We start from the raw sequence: 25,019 nt of genomic DNA, 5'->3' as shown, positions 1-25,019 counted from the left end.
GTTGAGGGTGGGGGCCTAGTAGAGGTTGATAAATCTGTGATTGTTGGGGTGAAGGTGGGATAAGAAGATTTTTCTTCCCGCCTATTAGAACCTGGAAGTTCAACAAAATTGATTAACAGTAAATTCAGGAGGTGTGGAGGAGGGGAAAGAAGCACACAGCACAAAACCTGTGGAATTTACTGGTGGAGGATGAGGTGATGGACAATGGCTTTAAGAGGGAATTGACACCTTCCTGGAGGCTAAATCATCCTCTAGCAATTAGCTTGTGTGCTCCAAGGCAATATACCAGTACATCTAAGTAGCAGGTGCTGGGAGAAGAGTCAACAGCAGAAAAAGGTCCTTGCCTTCATGTCTTGCTTGTGAGCTTCCCGGAGATATCTGCTTGGCCATTGTGGGGTTCAAGATGCTCAACCAGGCCTAGTTATTTAAATATTTTCCACTCCTCTCTCCAGTCAAAGAAGACACCCAGGATGGCTTGCAGCTCAATAAAAGCAAGACAGTCCCCACGCTTGGGCTTTCAGTCCAGAAAGACACAGAGACAAAGATGGCAGAGGAAATGAGCAAATTTAGGCACTGTTTCTTAGCTGCCACTTCTTAAGGAGCTGCTAGAATGGAAGCAGTTCAAGGAGAATCCTGCACATCTTCCTTTCCGCCCTCTGCTTTTGCCAGGGGACAGTTGGAGGGGAGGGAGGGAGGGAGACAGGGAGAGAGGGAACCAATGCTGATGGCACAGGTGGCCCTTTCATAAGCACATTTCTCCAGCTTGATGGGTGCAAAAGACAGGCAAGTGAATCCCACTCCTTGCTCATAACCGTGCATTCAGTGTTGTTAACAAAAGTAGCTGCTCCAAGAGTTATTATGATCTGGTTCCCTAAGCTTCATTTGCTCTCATTTCCATTCCCTGCCCCCATCACTTTGGAAACTGATTTTAGAACTCAGGTATGGAAGCTTTTGCAGACTAAAACTATTAGGCTGCCATTTAACTACAAAATGCAGTCAGATTTCCAAATGAAAGATGGTGTTGCATCCCAGGCAGCTAATGCTCTAGAAGTGTGTGTGTTTGAGAGAATTCCTTAGAGGATCAGCCTGATAACACATTTCTTGCCTGTTTGGATTTCCAGGTACATAAAACATTCAGTGGAATTAAAACATCCCTTCAAATCTTGAAAGCAGAGCTGAGATTCTTATCTGGCTTGGGAGACTTGGTTACTGCTGGGGTTGCCTTTACTCCCAGAGCCCTGCTAAGCCTTTAATTGGTGCTTGGACTTGAGATAGTGAAGCACTTGGTGTTTAGAGGAAAGGGTTCCGACTTATATGCCTTAAGGGACTGCAGCGTTTGAGTGTTCATGGAACCTGGTACTGTTCCATTTCTCCTCTTCACTGCTGTTACAGATAGCATTCTTATAATGAAACAGGTATCCAAGAAGTGGAAATTATGTTGTGCTTGCAAAAATGGAACACAGCCCAGGAATTAGAGCCTGCAGTTCCAGTAAGCAACTGGAACTGTTGAGCATTAAATGTTTCTCTGTTTGCTTGCTCATTGTGGATTGCAATAGGCTCTTTTATCTGTATAGGCTGAGAACTTCAATAAAGTCTGGGCGATGGCCAATTAATGTTCCTAGTCAATAAGAAAGGAGCCCCCCTCTGCTTGCACAGGTCTGAGAGTGCTGCATATTTCAAAATGATATACAGTAGAGTTGTTCCATGTTAGCAAAAGGCTGCCATTCCAAAACAGCCAATGTTCTTTTTTATTTATTTAAAGAAGTATAAAGGCCTCTCTGTTTACTGTGCTGAAGAATTTGGAGCAAAGGATTCAGCAGAGGAAACACAGCCCAGAATAACTAAGGAGATAGTACAAGAATACTTGGCTAGTTTAGATGTATTCAAGTCTCCAGGGCCAGATGAACTGCATCCTAGAGTATTAAAAGAACTGGCAGATGTGATTTCAGAACCACTGGCAGTCATCTTTGAGAATTCCTGGAGAACAGGCGAAGTCCCGGCAGACTGGAGGAGGGCAAATGTTGTCCCTATTTTCAAAAAGGGGAAAAGAGAGGACCCAAATAATTACCGCCCAGTCAGTCTGACATCAAAACCAGGGAAGATTCTGGAGCAGATCATCAAGCAAACAGTCTGTGAGCACCTAGAAAGGAATGCTGTGATCACCAATAGTCAGCATGGATTTCTGAAAAATAAGTCATGTCAGACTAACCTGATCTCGTTTTTTGACAGAATTACAAGCCTGGTAGATGAAGGGAACGCAGTGGATGTAGCCTACCTTGATTTCAGCAAGGCATTTGACAAGGTGCCCCATGATATTCTTGTAAAGAAGCTGGTAAAATGCGGTCTTGACTATGCTCCCACTCAGTGGATTTGTAACTGGCTGACTGACCGAACCCAAAGGGTGCTCATCAATGGTTCCTCTTCATCCTGGAGAAGAGTGACGAGTGGGGTGCCACAGGGTTCTGTCTTGGGCCCAGTCTTATTCAACATCTTTATCAACGACTTGGATGATGGACTCAAGGGCATCCTGATCAAATTTGCAGATGACACCAAACTGGGAGGGGTGGCTAACACCCCAGAGGACAGGATCACACTTCAAAACGACCTTGACAGATTGGAGAACTGGGCCAAAACAAACAAGATGAATTTTAACAGGGAGAAATTAAAGTATTGCACTTGGGCAAAAAAAATGAGAGGCACAAATACAAGATGGGTGACAGCTGGCTTGAGAGCACTACATGTGAAAAGGATCTAGGAGTCTTGGTTGACCACAAACTAGACATGAGCCAACAGTGTGACGCGGCAGCTAAAAAAGCCAATGCAATTCTGGGCTTCATCAATAGGAGTATAGCATCTAGATCAAGGGAAGTAATAGTGCCACTGTATTCTGCTCTGGTCAGACCTCACCTGGAGAACTGTGTCCAGTTCTGGGCACCACAGTTCAAGAAGGACACTGACAAACTGGAACATGTCCAGAGGAGGGCAACCAAAATGGTCAAAGGCCTGGAAACGATGCCTTATGAGGAACGGCTAAGGGAGCCATGTTCAAATATATAAAAGGATGTCACATAGAGGAGGGAGAAAGGTTGTTTTCTGCTGCTCCAGAGAAGCGGACACGGAGCAATGGATCCAAACTACAAGAAAGAAGATTCCACCTAAACATTAGGAAGAACTTCCTGACAGTAAGAGCTGTTCGACAGTGGAATTGGCTGCCAAGGAGTGTGGTGGAGTCTCCTTCTTTGGAGGTCTTTAAGCAAAGGCTTGACAACCATATGTCAGGAGTGCTCTGATGGTGTTTCCTGCTTGGCAGGGGGTTGGACTCGATGGCCCTTGTGGTCTCTTCCAACTCTATGATTCTATGATTCTATGATTCTAATTTGTGTGTTTTAACCTGAGTTTTGTAGCTGGAAGCAATGTCAGGAACCAATCCAAACACAATATGAAAGTAAACACTATCAGACTTAACTATCTGGCTGGGTGGTTGAACCAGTGCTGGTGTCAACGCAATGTCAGTGGGTTGGACATTTGACTGATTTTTAAAAAAAGATTTGGTTGCATATAGTTGAGGAATTGCAAGGAAATTAAAACAAATATTTTTAGTCTTTCATCAACCACTTTGAGATCTACGGATGAAGGGCAGTATACAAGTTTAATAAATAAAAATAATAAGTATTTAGTATTTTCTGGACCTGCACCCAACACTTCACTGGATCTCTGCAGAGCACATGCCTGCCTGCCAACTTTTTTGGAGAGAGTTAGAAAGGGATGCTTCCTCCTGCATGGTGGCATTCTGGGCCTGGAGGGATATTTGACTGGCCAGTTGACTAGGGTACCCAGCCTTTGCTGTAAAAGTGGCAACCCAGACAAACAAAGGGCTCTTGCTCTGCATGGAGATACCAGGAAGCTTAAAAGGGAAAAAAATAAAACAAAAAAGGTTTTGTTTTGTGCAAGGCCCTTTGCTGGTTGCCAAATGCATGTCCTTGGACCATATTTTTCTGCCAGCTGTGTAGGAAAACTCACCTGCAGTCTAGGCAGTTTTCTGAATTGATCATTCTACATCCTAGGTTTTCTTTTTATGAAAAAGTCTCTAGTACAAATCTAACATCAAAGCCTGGAATGTTTACTGGCTACATTTTACATTGCTCTGGTATACGTTTTTTTAATGCTTTAAAAGTGGTTTGACAAATCTGTTCATACCTGAGGCCTCCAAATGAGTAAATTTTATCTGCAAAGTCATTGCTTCATTCTGGAGCAGGTTTTAAGTGGCTCCCTCAATTGTCTTCCTCCTCCTCCTCCTCCTCCTCCTCCTCCTCCTCCTCCTCTTCTTCTTCTTCTTCTTCTTCTTCTTCTTCTTCTTTTTGCAATTGGAACATGATGGGAGGTCTGTTTACTGAATAATGTAAAACAAAAGAGCTTTGTTCCACTAAAAAAATAAATTAAATCACATATAAAGCATAATGCACTGCAAATCTCTTGTTGAGTTTCCATATGGGCAGTTAGCTGGAATGACAGGTTTGACACTAACACTCATTTTTTAAAAAGTGTTTCTTCTGTCTTTTGAAGAATTAAGTAACACTTTATGGAGAAGTGCATGTTGTGTAGAGAGGCCTTCCTGAAAAATCTCCATCTCTCTCAAGTACAAAACAAAGAAGCTCCAAATATCCAGCATAATTCTTTATGGCAGGCCACAATTTGCTTCTCAGTTGTGCTGTGGGGTTGTCAGCAAGGGTGGTGCTCTGGGGGGGGGGCTACTAAGTGTGACAGGTGTGGAGAGGAACTGGTGGGGAGGGCACCTCACTCACTTTGTGGAACTTGTGGGTTGCCCAGTGATGGTGGCAGTAGATTTCAGGTAGGCAAAAGCAAAATACTCCTTTGCATAACAGGTTAACTGTAACCCCCCCCCCATTTGCTAATCAGCAGCTAATAAGGATTAGGCAAACAGATGGCAAAATGGAACATTCAAGTTCAGCAGCCTTCTGTCTCAGAATATTAGCTACCTGGAGAGGGAGGGAGCATGTTGTCTTTTTTTAAGGTGCCTGGAAACATCAGCCTGGTGGCAGTTTGGACAAGTTCTGTTGGTCTGACGCAGCAGGACTCCTGTCATACTGTGGTTTCCTGTTACACATGTAATGTTGGTTTTGTTTGGTTAAAAGGAAAAACACATATGGTAAAATAAAAGGAAGTTTCCCTGGATGCCTAGATCCAGATTTGGGGCAAGTACTCATTGGTGGGAGCCCCAACACAGATTTAAAATCACAAAACATTCAGCAAAGTAAAGCATGGAAATATAGGTTGTTAGACCCTTAAAATATCCCCTTCTATGTTTTTTCAAAAATTCTCTACGTCCTGCAGCATAGAAAGAGATCACATATTAGGTAGGTTTAAAATTGTTTTCTTAGAAATCCTTTAAAGGTCGGATTCATGTGCTTTTCTAAACAACTTCAAGAAAAGACAGGCAGTATAACTTAGTTTCCAAAATGGTAAGTGTAAATTATTTGTATAGAAACACAAAGGTGATTTCCTTAAGCTACACAGTCCAAGCTTGGAGGATCCAGTTTAGGTAAGGTAAAGGTAAAGGACCCCTGGAAGCAGGGCCCTCTTAAGCATATCCGGCACTGTGGTGCAAAGATCCCTCCGGTGCCCCCCCTTTCCTGACACCACCAAGAAAACAGGAAACTTAAGCAAACCTCAGTCAGCAAAGCATGTGACTCTTACTCTTAGGGTTGCGGTTTCAAGCCCCATGTTGGGCAAAAGACTAGATGGGCTGGACTAGATGACCATGGTGTTCCCTTCCAACTCTGTGAATGGTTCTGTTATTCTGTTGTATCTGAAGGGCTGTTCACAGGGAAGATGGAGCAAACTGGTTTTGTGAGAGATGCTTGTGCTGTGATTCCTGCGCTGGAGGGGGTTGGTCTAGAGGACCCTCGGGGTCCCTTCCAACCGTCCAGTTCTGTGATCTTATGATTAAAATACTCCAAGAAATAAATAAACGGGTTTCTCTGTGGCAGTCACTGGAAAGGGCTCCAGGGGCGGCCATCCCATAGAAAGTTTGGGCCCTGTAGCCCAAGCCCCATTCACCAGGCAAGACCCGGTGAGCCGAAGGACCTGAAGGACCACAGTGGCAAGGGCTGTCCAGGAGAGCTTGGCTGGGGATCTATCTATATCCATCTATAGGGCTGATCCGTTTTATCTTAGGTAGGATTTAAAGATTAATAAACTGCCCGTGATCAAATCAAATCCAGCTCTTTCTCATTTTAACCCACCACCCCTCCTGGGAAGAAGAAAAAGAAGAAAGGGGAGGCAGGTAGAGAAAGTCATATGCAGATCTTCAGACACATTTTCTCTCCAGCAAAGACTTGATAGGTGGGGTGCCTTCTGTTACCTGACCTTACAAAACTTGACCCCCCCAAAGAAGTGTGTTCCCAATAACAAAGAATAACAAAGAATATTAAATAATACAATGCATATCTTGGGTTTGCATCACGATGATCCAAGTGCGGGAGGGAAGGGAGAGGGAGAGAGGAGCTGGTCTACCTATAAATGCTAGCTAGCAGAGAGATCTAGGGGGAGAGAAAGAAGCAGAAAGGAGAGGCGATCCCTAAATGCATTTCTGCAAACTGAGGTTTGAACAGGACATTTTTTTTTTTAAATAAATGTTTATTGGGATTTTACAAAACATAGAAATCAAACAAACACATATATCAAAACAGAAAACAGAAAATACACACTTAATAAAGAAAAGAAAAAGAAAAAGAATCCACTTTTAAGTTTCAAGGTTCTATATCCCTCTTTCCTGACCTCCTCACATCTCCCTTTTTTGTATTCCTCTTTATTCCGTCAAATTCAGCAAATTCTAACCCTCTTTCAAACCTCGTTTATAATTATATATTCCCACTTATTATGTCTCTAATTTCCCTTATCTTGGTCCTTTACTCCACCTTATATACTTTGACATAATATTATTCTAGTCATACCCCCCTTCTCTTTTTTAAGATTCTTTTTTCATACCTCTTTTAACCATATCCCAAATGCCATGTTACCTTCACCTCCCACATCATTTTAACATTCAAACATTTTACAATATTTCTGTAGATAATCCTTGAACTTTTTCCAATCCTCTTCCATCAACTCTTCTCCCAGGTCTCGGATTCTGCCGGTCATTTCTGCCATCTCCATATAGTCAATCACTTGCATCTGCCATTCTTCCACGGTGGGCAAATCTTGTGTCTTCCAATATTTAGCAAGAAGTATTCTTGCTGCTGTTGTTGCGTACATAAAAAATGTTCTATCTTTCTTTGGCACCAATTGGCCGACTATGCCCAAAAGGAAGGCCTCTGGTTTCTTAGGAAAGGTAAATTTAAATACCTTCTTCAGTTCATTATAGATCATTTCCCAGTAAGCCTTAACCCTTGGGCACGTCCACCAAAGATGAAAGAATGTTCCCTCAGCTTCTTTACATTTCCAACACTTGTTGTCCGGCAGGTGATAAATTTTTGCAAGCTTAACTGGGGTCATGTACCACCTGTAAATCATTTTCATAATATTCTCCTTTAAGGCATTACATGCCGTAAACTTCATACCGGTGGTCCACAACTGCTCCCAGTCAGCAAACATAATGTTATGTCCTGCGCCCATTTAATCATAGCTGATTTGACCGTTTCATCCTGTGTATTCCATTTTAACAGCAAGTTATACATTCTTGACAATATCTTGGTTTTTGGTTCTAGCAATTCTATTTCCAATTTTGATTTCTCCACCTGGAAGCCAATTTTTTTATCCAAATTATAGGCCTCTCTTATTTGATAATAATGAAGCCCGTCTCGCACTTTATCTTTTAATTTCTCAAAACTCTGCAATTTCAATTTGTCACCTTCTTGCTCCAAAATTTCCCAATATTTTGGCCATTTGGCCTCCATATTGAGCTTTTGCTGAGCCTTAGCTTCCATTGGCGACAGCCACCTTGGGGTTTTATTTTCCAACAAGTCTTTATATTTTATCCAGACATTGAACAATGCTTTCCTGACAATATGGTTTTTAAATGCTTTATGTGCTTTAACCTTGTCGTACCACAAATATGCATGCCACCCAAAAACATTATTAAAACCTTCTAAATCCAAAATGTCTGTGTTCTCAAAAAGCAGCCAGTCTTTCAACCAGCAGAAAGCTGCTGATTCATAGTACAATTTAAGGTCTGGCAGGGCAAATCCACCTCTTTCCTTTACATCGGTTAATATTTTAAACTTTATTCTGGGCTTCTTGCCCTGCCAGACAAATCTAGAAATATCTCTCTGCCACTTCTTGAAACAATCCATCTTGTCCAAAATTTGCAATGATTGAAACAAAAATAACATTTTTGGCAAAACATTCATCTTTATCGCTGCAATTCGACCCAACAAGGAAAGCTTCAAATTAGACCAAATTTCTAAATCTTTTTTAACTTCTAACCAACATTTCTCATAATTGTCTTTAAATAGATTCAAATTTTTCGCAGTCATATTAATCCCTGGGTATTTCACTTTCTTAACCACAGTTAAACCTGTTTCATTCTGAAACCTTTCCTTTTCCACTGATGTTAAATTCTTCTCTAATACTTTAGTTTTTAACTTATTTAATCTAAATCCTGCCACATGACCAAATTCTTTAATCAATTCTAAAACTCTTTTCGTACTAGATTCTGGCTCCTGTATGGTGTAGTGGTTAAGAGCGGTAGTCTAGTAATCTGGGGAACCGGGTTCGTGTCTCCGCTCCTCCACATGCAGCTGCTGGGTGACCTTGGGCCAGTCACACTTCTCTCAGCCCCACTCACCCCACAGAGTGTTTGTTGTGGGGGAGGAAGGGAAAGGAGAATGTTAGCCGCTTTGAGACTCCTTAAAGGGAGTGAAAGGCGGGATATCAAATCCAAACTCTTCTTCTTCTTCTTCTGTACTGTCAAAACCAGGTCATCTGCAAAAGCTTTCAATTTATATTGTTTGGCTCCGACCTGAATTCCTTTAATAGATCGGTCCCTTCTGATCATGTTCAACAGCACCTCCAGGACCGAAATAAATAATAATGGAGAGATAGGGCAGCCCTGACGTGTTCCTTTTTCTATCTTAAATTCTTCTGTCACCACATTGTTTACTATCAATTTTGCTTTTTGTTCTGAATAAATTGCTTCTATACCATTTTCGAACCCCTGTCCCACTCCCATCCCTTTAAGATTTTTCTTCATAAAGTTCCAAGAAATATTATCAAAGGCCTTCTCCGCATCAATAAAAATTAATGCTGCTTTTGTATTTATATTCGTTTGCAACAGCTCCAAAATATCAATTATATTCCTTGTATTGTCAGATAAATGTCTGCCTGGGAGAAAGCCTGCCTGATCCTTATGTATTACTTCAGCTAACACTTTTTTAAGTCTATTAGCTAAAATATCTGCAAAAATTTTATAATCCACATTTAAAAGGGAGATGGGACGGTAGTTCTTTAGTTGTGTCTTTTCAGATTCTGTCTTCGGTATCAGTGTGATGTATGCTTCCTTCCACGACTCCGGCGCCTTCTTCCCCTCCATAATCTCATTGCAAACCTCCTTTAATGGTTGAATTAAGTAGTCTTTCAAGATCCTATAATACTTGGAGGTTAGCCCGTCCGGCCCTGGAGACTTGCCCAGTTGCATATTCTGAATGGCACCTTCAATCTCAAGTTCTGTAATTTTATAGTTTAATGTTATCTTATTTTCTTGAGATATTTTTTGTAGTCCATTGGTTCTTAAAAAATTATCTATATCAGTCTCTTTCTGTGGCCCTTGCGTGTAGAGTTGTTTAAAATATCTCTGGAAACACCTTCTAATCTCCACCGGGTTCTTTATATTTTTCCCTTCAATCTCAAGATTTGTAATCGTATTTAACTTCTGTCTTTTTTTCAACTGCCACGCTAATAGTTTTCCACATTTATTAGCTGACTCAAAAGTCTTTTGTCTCATTTGTTTAATTTTCCACTCTACTTCCTGATTAATCAATTTCATATATTGTACCTGATATAGCTTAATTTCTCTTAAAATCTCTTTTGAGTTTGGTTTTGATCTTAACTTCTTCTCTCCTTCTTTTATTTTCTCCAAAAAAATTTCTTTCTTCTCATTTTGAGATCTCTTTTTTATTGCATTCTGTTGAATCAAGAACTCTCTCATGACCGCTTTACTTGCGTCCCAGATTACTCTTTTTTCCACCGTAGTTTTCAGATTTACCTCAAAGTAGTCTCTCAAGGTCTTTTGGGCCCTCCTTACAATCTCTTGATCTCTTAGCAAGGTGTCATTCATCTTCCATCTGAAGGAACCGATAGGTGTTAGTTTCATTTCCATCCTTACAGCATTATGGTCGGAGCAGGTTTTTGGGCAGATTTCCACCTTTTTTATCTTAGGTGCCAGTCCTCTAGTTATCCATATTTGGTCAATTCTAGTCCATGTCATTTTGGCTTCAGAAAAAAACTTCCCTTCTCTACCTAGGGTTTTTGGTTCTCCAAATGTCAATCAAGTCCATATTGTCAGTCAGTTCAAAAAAAGTTTTCGGTAGTCTGCCCTCTTTCGTTACAGTCTTTGTGCTTTATCCATGTTCGTAGATACCACTCCATTCATGTCTCCCATCATAATGATGTTATTATAATCCATAAAGTCCAACATTGTCTCATGCAACTTCTTGTAAAATTCCGATTTCCCCTCATTTGGTGCATAAATTCCTAGAATCAAAAATTTTTCTCCTTGGGTTTGAATTTCAATTGCCAAAATTCTTCCCTGCTCATCTTTAAAAAGAAATTTTGGTGATAGGCTTTCTTTTGCATAGATAACCATTCCTCTCTTCTTTACTTTGTCTGATGAAATAAATTCTTGGCCTAGTTTTTTATTAATTAAAACTTTCCTGTGAAGCCTAATCACATGTGTTTCCTGCAAACAAATTATGTCCAATTGTTCCTTTTTTAATAAATGAAAGATTTTTCTCCTCTTTTCAGGGGAATTCAAACCATGAATGTTCCAACTTAATAGTTGCAGGGACATGTTGAAGTAGTTCTATTTTCCTCCTACTGCTCCCAAGAGTTTTTCCTCCTTTGACTGTGGTATCTCTTTATCAGGCTCTTTCAACCCCCAAGGTGTAGGTACTAAACTTAATAGTCCAGGTCCTAAGTCTCTTATTTCTTCTACGACCCCTTTCTGAAGGTCTTCTCCGTAATCCTTCAAGAATTTTTCCTTGTCCTCCACAGATTTAATTTTAACTTTTTTCCCTTTAAAGGTAAAGGACATCCCCTGGGGGAATTCCCATCTGAAGATAATTCTGTTACTTCTCAGTAGTGTCACCAGATCTCCGTAGTTAGATCTAAGGTCTAGTAGATGTTTCGGAATATCCTTGTAAATTTCCACCCTTGAGTCTTTGATCTCTAAAGACTTCTTAAAGTGCGCACTCAGAATCTTGTCTCTTTCTTCCTTCGTTCTGAGGGAGATCAGACAGTCTCTCGACTTAATCTTCCTCCCTCCCTTTCCCAATCTGAATGCACTTACAATTTTGAAATCTTTCTCCTCTTCCAGAGACCAGAATTCTGCAAATTCCTTTGTCAAATAATTAATTAAGTCCTCTTTATCAAGTTCTGGTACTGACCTTATTCTCAAATTGTTTTCTTTATTTTTTAATTCTATCATAGACAGGAGTGCCTGATGTTCCCCTATCTGTTTACGCATAGGTTTAATTTCTTCTTGGACTTCCTCAACTTTCTGCTTGGCCTCCTCAGCTGTTTTGCGATATAAAGTAGTGTCTTCCAATAATTTCCCAATGGATTGCGCATTTAAACTGACTTGCTGGGTCAGATTGTTGATGCTAGCAGTATTTTGGTCAATTTTAGTAGACTGGTCAGTCACTTGCTTACTCAGACCCTCCAATTTTTCAAAAATTTTATTTAACACTGAAGTGAAGTCCCCTCCTGAGGCCATTCCTTCAGGCCTAGTTTGATCTAGGTCTTCCTCTTGTGTCACAGAAATCGTGGGAACAGATGATCTGCGTAGCTGTGAAGTTATAGTAGTCTGCAGTGTTTTGGCTTTAGCTGATCTTGTCTTCCCACTCACCCCACTTCTTGTCTATGCGTCAAGGTCAGTCCCACAGTCTGCTTTTCCCGTGGAAATCCCCAAGTCCACAGATGGAAAATTTCCCCAGTATGTTGTCAAACTTCAATGCTCCACTAGAGGGACACTATGTTTAAAGATGTCGCAGTTTGTAAAGTTTTCCCCAAAGTCACAAAGTGTCCCCGAAAAGTTAACAATAGCCAGCCACCAGAGGACCTTCAGAATCCTTTAGAATCCTTTAAATTTTCGCAGAGTTGCTCATAAAAAATTACAATGTCTCCAAAGAAAGGTGCAAGATACAATATAACAGTTCCAAATGGCCTTCTAGTTCCAAAGTTGACAGCCCAATAACCGGGAGTTCAGTTATTTTATAAATCCAGAAAGAAGAGGTAAAAGTCAATTTTCCCTTCTCCACCCCAAATAAATTGAGGTGGGGTCTTCTGCTTGATGTACAGATTTAATTCTTTTAAAATTCCAATTTCAAAAGCATAAGTTGATTAAACGTCGTTGCTTTAATCTTTAAACAAAGCCGAGAGGCGGACTTCCTGGTTGCGTCTCCCACTTCTATGCCAAATTAAGTTATTTTTAGTCCTGGTTCAATCACCTACTCACGGGTAGTTGTTTTCTTTTAAGCCGAATAGTCCCAGGAAAAGGGTCAGCGCTCACCGACAGCAGCTTTGCGGCTTCACCCCACAGAAAGAGCGATCGACTCACAGCACCACGCCAACCCCGTCACGCTCCGGAGCCCCTTGCGGGGTCCCTTTGCATTTTCGGGGAGCGCTAATGGTGCCCGCCGAGTCCCACGGCCACAGGCTACCGCTGCCTGTGGATTTCCAACGAGGGTCTCCGCTTCGCCGTAGCGGACGACCCGTTTCTGCGGAGCTTCCCCTTTACAAGTAAAAGGGGACCGCCATTGCCGTTCGCGCCGCCCCCGGAAGTTGAACAGGACATTTAAAGCAGAAGAACGCTCTTTTGCAGAGGTGAATTTGACCATGCCGTGGGTGAAAATTACCTGGAGGAGGGAGGCAAAGTGTGCCTCCCAACCCGTGATTTTGTTTGGTGGCTGACGCTCCGTCCTCTTCTTTTAGCCGAGCCTGGTGAGGGGCTGGGAGGCAGAAGCGCTCATGTTTCCTGCCTCTTGGACAGACACACACACACACAATACCAAAGAAAGAGAAGGACAAGAGGGGAAACAAACTGATGGGTCATTTTCCCTTTTGAAAAGCAAAACAAGGAGGTGCCCGCCCCAGTGGTGGGGGAAGGGGGAGCCGCTTTGTGCCAATTGGCATTCCCACTGGCCTGCCGGGGGGGGGGGGTGCTGAAAGCAGGGTGCAGCTGGTGGGACTCGCCTGGGCGCCCCTGAGAGGCCTGCAGCCTGGCGCAATGCGCCAGTAAGCCCAAAGAGAAAGATGGCTCTGCCTGGACTGTTAAGTCCAGTCAAAGGCGACTATGGGTTTGCGGCGCTCACCTCGCTTCAGGCCAAGGGAGTCGCTGTTTGTCCACAGACAGCTTTCCAGGTCATGTGGTCAGCAGGATGAAACTGCTTCTGGCACAACAGAACACTGTGACAGAAACCAGAGCACACGGAAACGCCGTTTACCTTCCCGCCGCAGCGGTACCTATTTATCTACTTGCACTGGCATGCTTTTGAACTTCTAGGTTGGCAGGAGCTGTAACAGAACAACCATTGCTCTTTGCATCGCAGGGATTCAAACAGCTGACCTTCTGATCGGCAAGCCCAAGAGGCTCAGTGGGTTAGACCACAGTGCCACCCACGTTCCAGCTTAGACCTCCTTACTGGCAGCGGCGGAGCATATGCCTTCGCTGCCCAGGGCGGGCATGCTCCTGAGGGGCACGAGGTGCGGAGGGTGCCCTCCCACGTGCCACAGTTCAGGGTAGGAGAGGAGCAGGGAAGCTGCTGCTCACTCTCCTCCTGCTCTGTGCACTGGCTCAGAGATGATCCAGCAATGGAGCTGCTGCAGTCGGGTGCACCTCGCCACGGCTGAGGAGGGCTGCTCTCTGCTGCTGGGTCAGAAGAGCTGCTGTCGCCGGGTGCGAGGTGTGCTGCCCACTCACCTGCCATTTTGTCACCCCCCCAGTCATGACACCTGGGGTGGGCTGCACCCCCTGTACCCCCCTTCCTACGCCTCTGCTTACTGGTAGGGTTCACATGGTGGAAAGGGAGAGAACAAAGAGTTTGGTAATCCTTCCACTGAAGATGAGGGGAAGTGACCTAGCTAAGCCTAGCGGGACAACTTATTCTATGGACTTAACTCCTTCGTGCAATAATTAGAGTTATGCATGTTGGTTATATGATACTGGATATCCCTTACATAACACAAAATGTAAGTCAAACTGGGATGCCTAATGGGAGATTTTGTCTTAGCTGCAGGAGTGACCGCTCCACTAATTCTGACTCTTCATAGGTGTTGCCATGTTGTATTTTAAGAGTTCTCTTGTCCATAGTGCCCTGTCTCCATTAGCATTAAGCAACCTACTCCCTTTCTTTCTCTCAAGCTACAATGGTTCAGTGGTTAGTATGGCAGACTAGGACCAAGCAGATCCAGCTTTGAATACCCACTTGGCCCTGAAGCACTTTGAGTGATTTTGTACCAGTCTCTCTCCATCTCTCTCTCTGGCAATGCACACACCTTACACTTAAAACACATCCCCTCCCTGCAAAGAATCCAAGAAGCTGACAAACTCCCTTCAGCCTAATCTTTCTTGCATGGTTTGTTGTGAAGATGAAAGGGGTGTAGGGAGAGAGATGATGGACAGAGGGAAATCATTGATTTCTTTGGAAGAAAGACTGGATATAAAAGTGTAAATACATTTCTCAGCATCTCCCCCCTTGCAGTATGTGGATAATGCTGACCTACCTTATAGGCTCATCCTCAAAGATTGCTGAAAACAATGTAATTTGAATGCGCAGTGTGAAGGCTTAGTGAAGCAATATTTAACAAGTAGCTGTGGTTAAGCTTTAAAATATACCTTGGGTTATTTCCTGCAATTATATTCCAGTGTAGTGCATAAATTGTAAAGGATTAACGGAGCAATGAAAGATGAGCCCTGCAAGGGAGGACCACCTCCCTCCTCACCTTTGGTAATTAAATATTTGCTAAGAAGCCACACATTATAAGCGTCATTGCCTTGTTGGTGCCTGCTACCACTGTCAGCCATGGCTGCGTTTCCCATAAATGCAAAGGTCTAAGAGAGCAGTCTATTGAACATGATCCCTCCATTAAAGCAGCAAGTTGATGCCAGACTGCTCTTGAGGAGAGGAGGGAGGACTTGGCTTTCAAAATTTGCATGCAGAGGTAGCAGTTTCCTCCTAATTTAATTAGTAGATACCTTGCCACAAAAATCCCATAATTAATTGTTGTGAAACTGATAGGTAACAAAGTGTATTTCCACTTCTGTAACAGATCATATCTTCCTATATGCATAAAAATGTAAGGTGTCATCATGCTCTGCAGCCAGTGGCGTAGCGTGGGTTGTCAGCACCCGGGGCAAGGCAAGTAATTTGCACCCCCTAACCCGTGGATTTGCCCTAACCCCAGATGTTGTGCCCGGTGCAGCTGGCCCCCCCTGCACCCCCCACGCTACGCCACTATCTGCAGCTTACATAGCTTCTGATAGGCAGCCAAGCAGCTGCAGCACATGGATCTGGCCGGCCCCTTGGGAGTTGTTTCCCTTCCACTAAAATGTGTATGGGGTATAAGGGGTGGTTGTTTAGGTGTGTGTGTGCGGGGGGGGGGAGAGCTGAGGGCTAGGCAGTGGGTCATCCCCTGGTCATAAACATAACAGCATTCCCATAACACAGGCAGCATCTCACTAACCAATTCAATAAGCATAGTAGCCATTTCAGCAAAGCTCAAAGCAGCAATGGGGGGCGGAGGATTAAGTACAAAAATAAAAAATCCATTTAAAATGAATCAATTCCTACAGAGCAGCAGCAGTAAAATGAAATGAAAGCACAAATCCTTAAAAGAAAACCCAGCCCCACCAGCCCCCATTATATTAGCCCAAACTGATGTAGGATGTCAGAAAATGTTCTCAGCATCTTACCTTCAACCGTCCAAACATTTATAAAATTTATATACTGCTTTTCACCACAGTGAGGTCCCAAACCAACACAACCTTTTAAACATTCTGCAAGTAACATCAAGCAGCAGTGGTGCAACACAAGCACTCCTAACTTTCAGAGCAGAACTAGCCAAATCTTCTCAATGCTTAGGAGGACAGATGTGTGTTAAATAGGACCCATGAATGGGCAGGTTGGCTGGGGAACTCCTCCTGGGACCCGACTCTTCTGGCCCAAGGAGAGCAGCACTTCTCATGGCAGGGATGGGAACGGATAATGGCCACATGGTAAGCCAAAGTCTTGAGGGTGCCTGTGGCCTTCGTACAGAGCCCCCGGTCGCTTCACGGACTATTGACCTGCGCCCACTGCTTTATTCTTCCGCTGCCACCAAGCGGGTTTCTTCTGGTGAAAAACTGAGTCTCAGTCAGGTTGTAAACAACGAAGATTAAAGTTTATTGAAGAACAAACAAGTTTTAAATATATTCAGAACGGTTTCTCAGATGCACTCCCTTAACTAGATGTGGCACTATCTCCCACTGTCACACTCTTCTCTCTCAGTTCTATCCCTGTCTCTCACTCTAGCTGTCACAACTGCTATGTTTGTCTTACTGGCTCTGTCTCATCTATCTCCCAATGGTGAAACCCCTGGGCTGAGCCTCAAAACCAGGTAGGCTCCACCTCTGAGCTTTCTCATTGGTCAATCTACATTAACTATTTCCACCCCCCTGTACAAACAAAATCACAAGGAATGGGCAAATGCCACAGTGCCCAAGGGGGGAGAGAAAAAGAAGACAAAGCCAGCTGGAAGACTGGGCTATTGGGCACTTCCACTTCCTACAAACCTCCAGTTTGTTTTTGCTTTGATGAAATTTGCATGACAAGGAACAATTATTTTAGACAACTTCTGTTGCTCCCCCAGTGCCCCCTGGACATTCAGTGTAGCATTTTCCTCCACTAGAGAGGAATAGTAAAACCAATGAGCCAGGCAGCACCAAACCTCCCACTGGTGGCTGAGTGTGGTGCAGAAAAATCACATGATGAAACTGCTAATTGCTGGAGCTCAAGAATTCACTTTTAAAGCTGGAATTGTTGCTAAGGCATTTTAAGATTCTGTCCTTATGGCTGCCATTCTTGTCCGGGTTCTCCTTATTTACTTATTTACTGTTAACTGTTTCAAAGGTCTGATTATGAGCCTGAACACCTGCTCAGTCAGCTCCTGGGTAAGGTTTGTGCCACTTATGCCCTCTCCCAGACCATTTCATTGATCACCGCTCCACACTGCAAAACAGTAAAAAATCAGCAAAACAGACCCCACAGCTCAGGAATTATCATGCCAGTGGCCCTGGGAGCTTCACCATTCCATAGTGAAATTAGGGCCCCAAGCCATTTTTTTCCAGGAGGTGTTAATTATTTTCTTCTGGTAACCAGATTACTTGTGCCGATTACTCCAAGAGACCAGCTTCATTGTTTAAGAAAAAATACTTTTACTTCCGAGGGACGCAGGTGGTGCTGTGGGTTAAACCAAAGAGCCTTGGGCTTGCCGATCAGAAGGTCAGCAGTTCGAATCCCTGCGATGGGGTGAGCTCCCGTTGCTGGGTCCCTGCTCCGGCCAACCTAGCAGTTCGAAAGCACCTCAAAGTGCAAGTAGATAAATAGGTACCACTCCGGCGGGAAGGTAAACGGCGTTTCCATGCGCTGCTCTGGTTTGCCAGAAGTGGCTTAGTCATGCTGGCCACATGACCTGGAAGCTGTACACCGGCTCCCTCAGCCAATAAAGCGAGATGAGCGACGCAACCCCAGAGTCGGCCATGGCTGGACCTAACGGTCAGGGGTCCCTTTACCCTTTACCTTTATTGTTACTTCCAGCCTGTGACAAGATGTGAGGATTTCATTAAATAGCCCCAAATAGTTTGCATGTGATCACTATACTGCCAGTTTCTTCCTCCTCTGCTGCTGATCCCATCACTGCTACTGTCAAGACTTCTGTTCTTGCTTATTTTCTACAGCAACCCCAGGCTCAATACTTGTAATCATTATCTGTTACCTTTTACAGTGGTACCTCGGGTTACATACGTTTCAGGTTACATACGTTTCAGGTTACAGACTCTGCTAACCCAGAAATAGTGCTTCAGGATAAGAACAGAAATCGTGCTCTGGCGGCGCAGCGGCAGCAGGAGGCCCCATTAGCTAAAGTGGTGCTTCAGGTTAAGAACAGTTTCAGGTTAAGAACAGACCTCCAGAACGAATTAAGTACTTAACCCGAGGTACCACTGTATATCATAATGAACTTGACATTGCTCCAGGTGGCATTTGGCTTTTTCACCTGGCTACCTGCTGTATATCAAAGACATGGGTAGGCAAACAAAGGCCTGGGAGCCAGATGCGGCCCAATTGCCTTCTAAATCCAGCCCGTGAACTGTCCGTGAATCAGCGTGTTTTTACATGAGTAGACTGTGTCCTTTTATTTAAAACGCATCTCTGGATTATTTGTGGGGCCTGCCTGGTGTTTTTACATGAGTAGAATGTGTCCTTTTATTTAAAATGTATCTCTGGATTATTTGAGGGGCATAGAAATTCATTCATTTTTTTCCTTCCAAAATATAGTCCAGTTCCCCCACAAGGTCTAAGGGACAGTGGACCGGCCCCTGCTGAAAAAGTTTGCTGACCCTGATCAAAGACATCACTAGTGCTTCTCTGCTTCTATCTTTCTAAATAAGCAAGCAAAGGTTGGGTCTCTCCCCTTGCCCCAACACTCTCTTTCTCTTTCCAAGCAACCTGGTCCATAAAGACCTCCCACTCCCCCCCCCCAAATATTTTTTATTGAACTTTATAACACACAACATAAATAATCATGACTGTTAAGTCAGCAAAGTGTCAACTGTGGTGGTTCTGTTCGATATGCTTAAATAGAAAGGAGAGGAGGATGGCAAATGGGCTTTGTGAGCAGAGGGTGGGGGGAATGGGGGGGCAGAATGGAATATCAGAAATCTTTAAGCTATATCTGTGTTACAATTTGGGCCAGTCCAAGATGACATGTGTGCTGTTGGTGGGCAGGTGTCCTCGTGCTTGCTGACAAAGTCCATGAAAGGATGCCAGGTTGCAACCAACAAGCTCCCCCTTTTTCTAAAAGTGCCCTGAGCCAGTCTGGCAAGTCGAGTTGCCGTTTCAAAATTTATAAATCTGAGATGCTAGGCACTTTAAGTCTAGCATTGATTGAGTTCACAGGTGTTGATATGACATTTGGGAGCATGGAGGCTGTCATTGTTTGTGGAGTTTATTAGTGAAAGAGGCAGGAGTTGCATGATAACACCATGCTCTTCTTCCACGGCTCTAGGGTCATCCTCCTTATGTTCACATGTATTCTCTATCTCCTCATCTGGGTTTATTTCCTCTGGTTCTCTGGTTAGCTGATTGGACCCCTGAAATGATCTTGCTCCTCTCTGATTCATGATGGCTTGTTTTGATCAGCTGAAAATTCTGGTCTCCATTTCTGAAGTGATTTTGCAAGGAGATCTTTGGCTCCAGCCAACTGATAATTGTCCCAGTAGGTAAAGGCCCCTTTTGTTGTGATGCATGCTGGAGCTGGAGAATTTGGAAGCAATCATTTAAGCAATTCATTGTTGCCATGGAGTATCAACTGGTCTTGGTCCAAGGAAGAAGGATGGCCAGAGGAAGCAGATTACCAAGTCTCTCTGTTATCCCTCAGCTTGCAGCGTCATTTAAGCAATCTGGCTATAGAATGTGAATTCTCCTCCCAGTTGGCAGCTTGTGATGCCCAACATTAAAAAAGGAAGCTGTGTTTTGGATGTGTCTTCTCTGCATACCAGGGAGCTACTTCCTTGAGAAGACAGAGAGAAGTTGCAAGATTACAGATGATTGTTCTTTCCAATTTGTCTTTTATGCTCCTTTTAACATATGTGTTACATATTTTTATTTTTTGTTGTACATCTCTTTGAATTACTTTCTGTATATATATAAAGGCAAGTGATAAGTTTAACAAATCATCACCACCTTTCTCTGTTGTGGGGAGAGTACCTGGTCTAGATGAATCTTTCGTCTGCTCCAGCAAAGTACCGTTAGTTTTTGCTGCCTTAAGCCCCTTCTCCAGGAAGGAAAGCCAAGCCTGTCTAAAATGTACCACCACCTTTCTTGCAAACCTTTATAGGCTGCAGAGTTCCATTTGGAAGGCAAAGCACAGGACTTAAAAATAATAAATAAAGGTTGGGGAAAGAAATTCATTATTCCAACAGAGTGCACATTCCATTACAACTGTCCTGAACTGCTACAAATAATGGATTTGTTCTCAGAGGCTTTTATGCTTCTGGCTTCCAGTATTATTATAAAGTCCAGACTTTAGAAGTGTTGTAAAGGACCTTCCCTCTCCCTCCCCTCTCTCCACATTACAGAGACATGTTCTCATTTTTTTCTGACTATGGATGCTCTCTTGGGTAATTAGAGCAGGAAAAAGAAGGAGAAGGCAGGTTCCCCCTAATGCCAAACTCAAGTGGCAGAGTGCCAACAAGACTGGTGCATTTTTGTTTACAACATGCCAAAGGATGGCTAAAGAGAAGCAAGAGGGTGGTATTGCCAGGCTTAGGTGGATACTGAGGTATGCAGAAGTATGGAACATAAGATTAAGGAACCCAAAGGTGATAATCCCCTGCAATGAGAACTGAACACGTTCAGTGACCTCCAAGAGCCACAGAATGTTGGAAAATAAAATTGGGCAATGGAGCAGGTAGTGAATTGGCCTGCTTGAGCCCCTTATAGCAGGGGATATGGACCTTTGGACCTTCCAGATGTTGCTGAATTGGAACTGCTATTACCTCTGGCCATTGGCCATGCTGGCTGGGGCCGATGGGAGTTGTAGTTCAGCACCCTGCCTTATAGCTGATGGTGTCCTGGGTGGGGATAGGGAATGTTTCGGATATTACGGGGGCGGGGGGACATATTTAAATGTTACAAATATTATGCAAAAAACGTATTCTTTTGACTTGACAGCTCAGGGAAGTTACCTAGCTTTAAAAATCATATAAAATCAACTCCTTTGCCAGTTTCCTTCATTCCACCGCCCATTTGCTTCATTGACCAAGGACTTGGAAGCCACTTGGTCCCTACCATAATCCCTCAAGTGGGAGGTCATGTATTCACAGGAAGGTACTCATAGGTGTCAATCGCTGGGCAAAGGCACTCCTCTGGCCTTGCCCAGGTGGCAGACTAAGCAAACCAAAGTTCTATGGTCCTTTTGTAGTAGGTGCTTAGAATGTAAGATCCGCCTGTTGCCCCAACACATTCCTCCTGTGTTAATCACGTATAACCCTCCCCTTTTCTGATGTAGCAGTGATGTAGCAATGATGTAGTGATGATGCTTAATGAACTGTATGCTGGGATAAGATAGAAACCTTTAAAAGTCCTTGTCACCCCATCCTCGGGGTTCAAAATTCCTCTTTGAACCTGTTGCACAATAAACTTTGGTCTACAGCTATTTGCTCCGGTTGGTGGCTGGACTCCTTTCTTTATTCCGCAGGGACCCACGGGCTCTGCCTGACCAGCTGGGGGACTGAGCAGCCTCACACCTAGATTTTTCCGTAACAGGAAGGACTCCTTTTTTAAGGAGTGAGCATGTTGTTGCTTGTTCCAGATTTCCTAGCCTAATTCCCAATGATTCAACTGAGCCAGTATATTTAATACGGACTGAGCAAAAACTCTAAAGATGAGGAAATCTTATTTACATGTGTAGGGGGAGGGGAAGCACATTGTTGCTTAGGGGAGGGGAAATGATAAACACAGCCAGAGAATATAGACACAAATTCATTTCCTCATAAACGAAATGGCATATAGGGCATTTCATAACAGCTGGCCATCTGCAGGGATCTGTCTTTAATATCTCTTTCTGCCATCAAAAGGGCATTTTATTTCCTGGAAAACTTCTCATAGTCTGCTGTCCTTAACACGTAAAAGGGCAGAGGTGAGTTTTTGAAGTCCATAGCTTCTCTTGGTCTAATTTGCATTATTTGCCAAATGAGAAATCCCAGAGTTTCCCCAAAAGTTTGGAATGGCAGTATTTTGATAAATTTGGAAACACAAAGCCAAGAACATACCGTAAATGTTTCCTTTTGCCTGCCTGAAAGAAAAGGTTTCCCCAAAGTGTCAGAGAACGTCGTGGATTTCCCAGTCTGGTGCCTTCCAGAGCTTTGAGATTATCACTTCCCTTCAGCCAACATCAGAATATTAAAAAGAAATTCAAAGGTGCTCTAGAATGAGAAGGTCAGCTGAGCCAAGACCATGAACTGTGTATGTTCCAGAATTGGCTTCTCAACTTGACTAAGAACCAAAGCATGAGAGCAGGGGAGTGCCGTCAGTTTCAGCCTTTAGCTGCTAAAATGTGGGTCTTGACAATACCACAGTAACACCTGTCTGTTGGGATTCTCTTGTCTTTGTGGTGGATGTCCTTGTATCTTCATGAATTGAAAGTGTGCATTTTCCTAGTTGCTAAAATATATGTATGAGAGAGGAGTCTGTCTTTCTCTGTTTTCTTCCTTCTGAAAATTAATTACACCCCACTGTTTTCACTGATGCTCTGCATATCAGAAAATATCTGGGAACCCTCTAAGTGCCAGTTTTACTTCCTTAAGCAATATTTCTAAATGTCAAGATAATGTAGTTAGGAAGCCATGAGCATTACTGCAACCCAGGATGAGCAGCAGTTGCATCTGCCTGGGATGGCATGGAGCAGGTTAGATGCGGGTTTGGGAATCAGCCCTTTCCTTGTTTTACAAAACACACACACACACACACACACACACACACACACACACGTTTTCTTAAAAAGAAAAATTACTTTCTCCCCTTGTGCCCACCCCCAACATGCTGCTGTTCTTTCCCCCAAGGAGCTAGTATTTGAGAAAAGCAAATTAAAACACAAGAGGTGAAAATGTATTACTTACACCAACTGATACAGGCTTGAAAAATGCATTTCCAGCAGCATTTTTGCATATTTGACCATTGCAACACAATGGTTGGAAAGATATGTGCATTTGTTGCGTGTTTCTTCTTAGCCTCTGACCATGTTGACTTTCATACAGGTGCTTGATCAGCCTTTAGCAAACCATACTGGTACCCACTGATGGTCCATTCATGCTGGGAGGGAGAGGGATTAGGACAGTGGTTCTCAACCTTCCTGATGCTGTGACACTTTAATACAGCTCCTCATGTTGCGGTGACCCCCAAACATAAAACTATTTTCACTGCTACTTCATAACTGTAATTTTGCTACTGTTATGAATCGTAATGTAAATATCTGATATGCAGGATGTATTTAATTCTTACATATTGAACATAATTAAAGCATAGTAATTAATCACAAAAACAATATGTAATTATATATTGTGAAATATTTATTTCTAATTACAAATAAATGAAATTTTGTCTTGAAGCATGGTGTAGCATGGGTAACAGTCTTAATATAACAACAGTAAACTACATTACATTTTGCGACAGTATGCGTAAAAAGCCAACATCAGTGCAAAGGTTGAGATTGCTTCCTTCTCACCAGATCAGAAATTCTCGGGGCAGTCTTTGCAAGAGCACAACAAATATCATCTTCCACAGGAAGTCTACTTCTGTATTTAGACTTGATAACCAACAAGCAACTCTGTTTCACAAAGATATGTTGTTGGAAATGGAAGAAGAAGGCACAACACAGTCTCAGACAGAACAGGATATGACTGCAAACACTTGATCCAGAATTTTGTAACTGGCCTTGTAGAGAAATCAGTTCTCGCTGCATCGCTGTTAATAGGTTCAGTGAACTCCTCTTGTGCTGTCTCAGGAGCATCTTCAACTTTGACTGTGAATGGGCTTCTGGCCAGTGCAAATGGGGTGTCAGGTAGATTTGGAAAGTATGACGAAATTTCGTCTGCAAGCATGTGCAAGTGTTCTTTCACAGAAATTATCATCGTAATCCTTTTGTCTGGTTCAATGTCATGTTCCTCAAAGAAAGCAGATAAGGTAGGCAACAGGTAAATTTTATTTTCATCCAATTTTTTAAAAAATTTTTTTGCCAAAGCTGAAGTTTCATTTGGAATGATTGGATCTTTTCAGACAAATCGAGGCATGTTGCATTTGGTCCTTGCAGTGATAAATTTAACTCATTCAAGATGGCAAAGATGTCAGCCAAGTAAGCTATTTTCTGCAGTTCACTTTTATTGCTGAAAAGTGCTTCGAACTGCGGTCTTGCTTTCTGATTAAAAAACGTTGTGAGTTCATCACGAGGCTCAAAAACACGTTTTAAAACTTTTCCTCTCAACAACCATCTCACTTCAGTGTGAAATAGCAGAGCATTGTTCGGCGCATCCAACTCGTTGCACAGTTGTGAAAACAGTTGACTGTTTAAAGTGCTTGCCTTTACAAAATTGACAGAACTTATGATGCTTTTTTTACTTCTTGTAACTCTTGTGGCAGCGTCTTCATTGCTAATATTTGCCGATGAATCATACAGTGAGTTCTGATGACTTTTGGTGACTCATTCAGTACCAAACGTTGAAATCCAGATCGACATCCTAGCATAGCTGGAGCACCATCTGTGCAAACACCACAAACCTTTTCCCAAGAGATCTTATGCTCTTTCAGAAACGAACCAACTGTGTCAAATACATCACGTGCAGTAGTTGTCATTTCAAGAGGTTTGCAAAAAAGAAACTCATCTTTAAAGTCACCATCATTAAGATACCTCATGTAAACCAGTAACTGTGAACAGTTTGCAACGACTGTAGATTCATCAAGCTGGATACTAAATATTGGAAGTGGAGCAGATTTAATTTCCTGGATTACCTGATCAAGAATATCAGCAGACAG

At 43.0% G+C, this 25,019-nt stretch overlaps 1 protein-coding gene and 1 long non-coding RNA gene across 5 annotated transcripts in view; one reads left to right on the top strand and one right to left on the bottom strand.

Moving 5' to 3' along the window:
- Positions 1-25,019, top strand: part of GPC3 (glypican 3) — a 270,058-nt gene that overhangs the window by 83,861 nt on the left and 161,178 nt on the right. The gene's annotated exons all lie outside the window — the stretch shown is intronic.
- On the bottom strand, positions 4,303-24,144 carry LOC128406652 (uncharacterized). Its single transcript, XR_008328563.1, has 3 exons — positions 23,716-24,144; positions 4,998-5,115; positions 4,303-4,390 (listed from the first exon to the last, which is right to left on the bottom strand). It is a non-coding gene; the product is annotated as an uncharacterized LOC128406652 (long non-coding RNA).

This window comes from Podarcis raffonei, chromosome Z, assembly GCF_027172205.1.
Source record: "Podarcis raffonei isolate rPodRaf1 chromosome Z, rPodRaf1.pri, whole genome shotgun sequence".
Lineage (NCBI taxonomy): Eukaryota > Metazoa > Chordata > Lepidosauria > Squamata > Lacertidae > Podarcis > Podarcis raffonei.
Note: the sequence above shows the minus strand (reverse complement) of the source record. Positions and strands in the feature narration are given on the sequence as shown.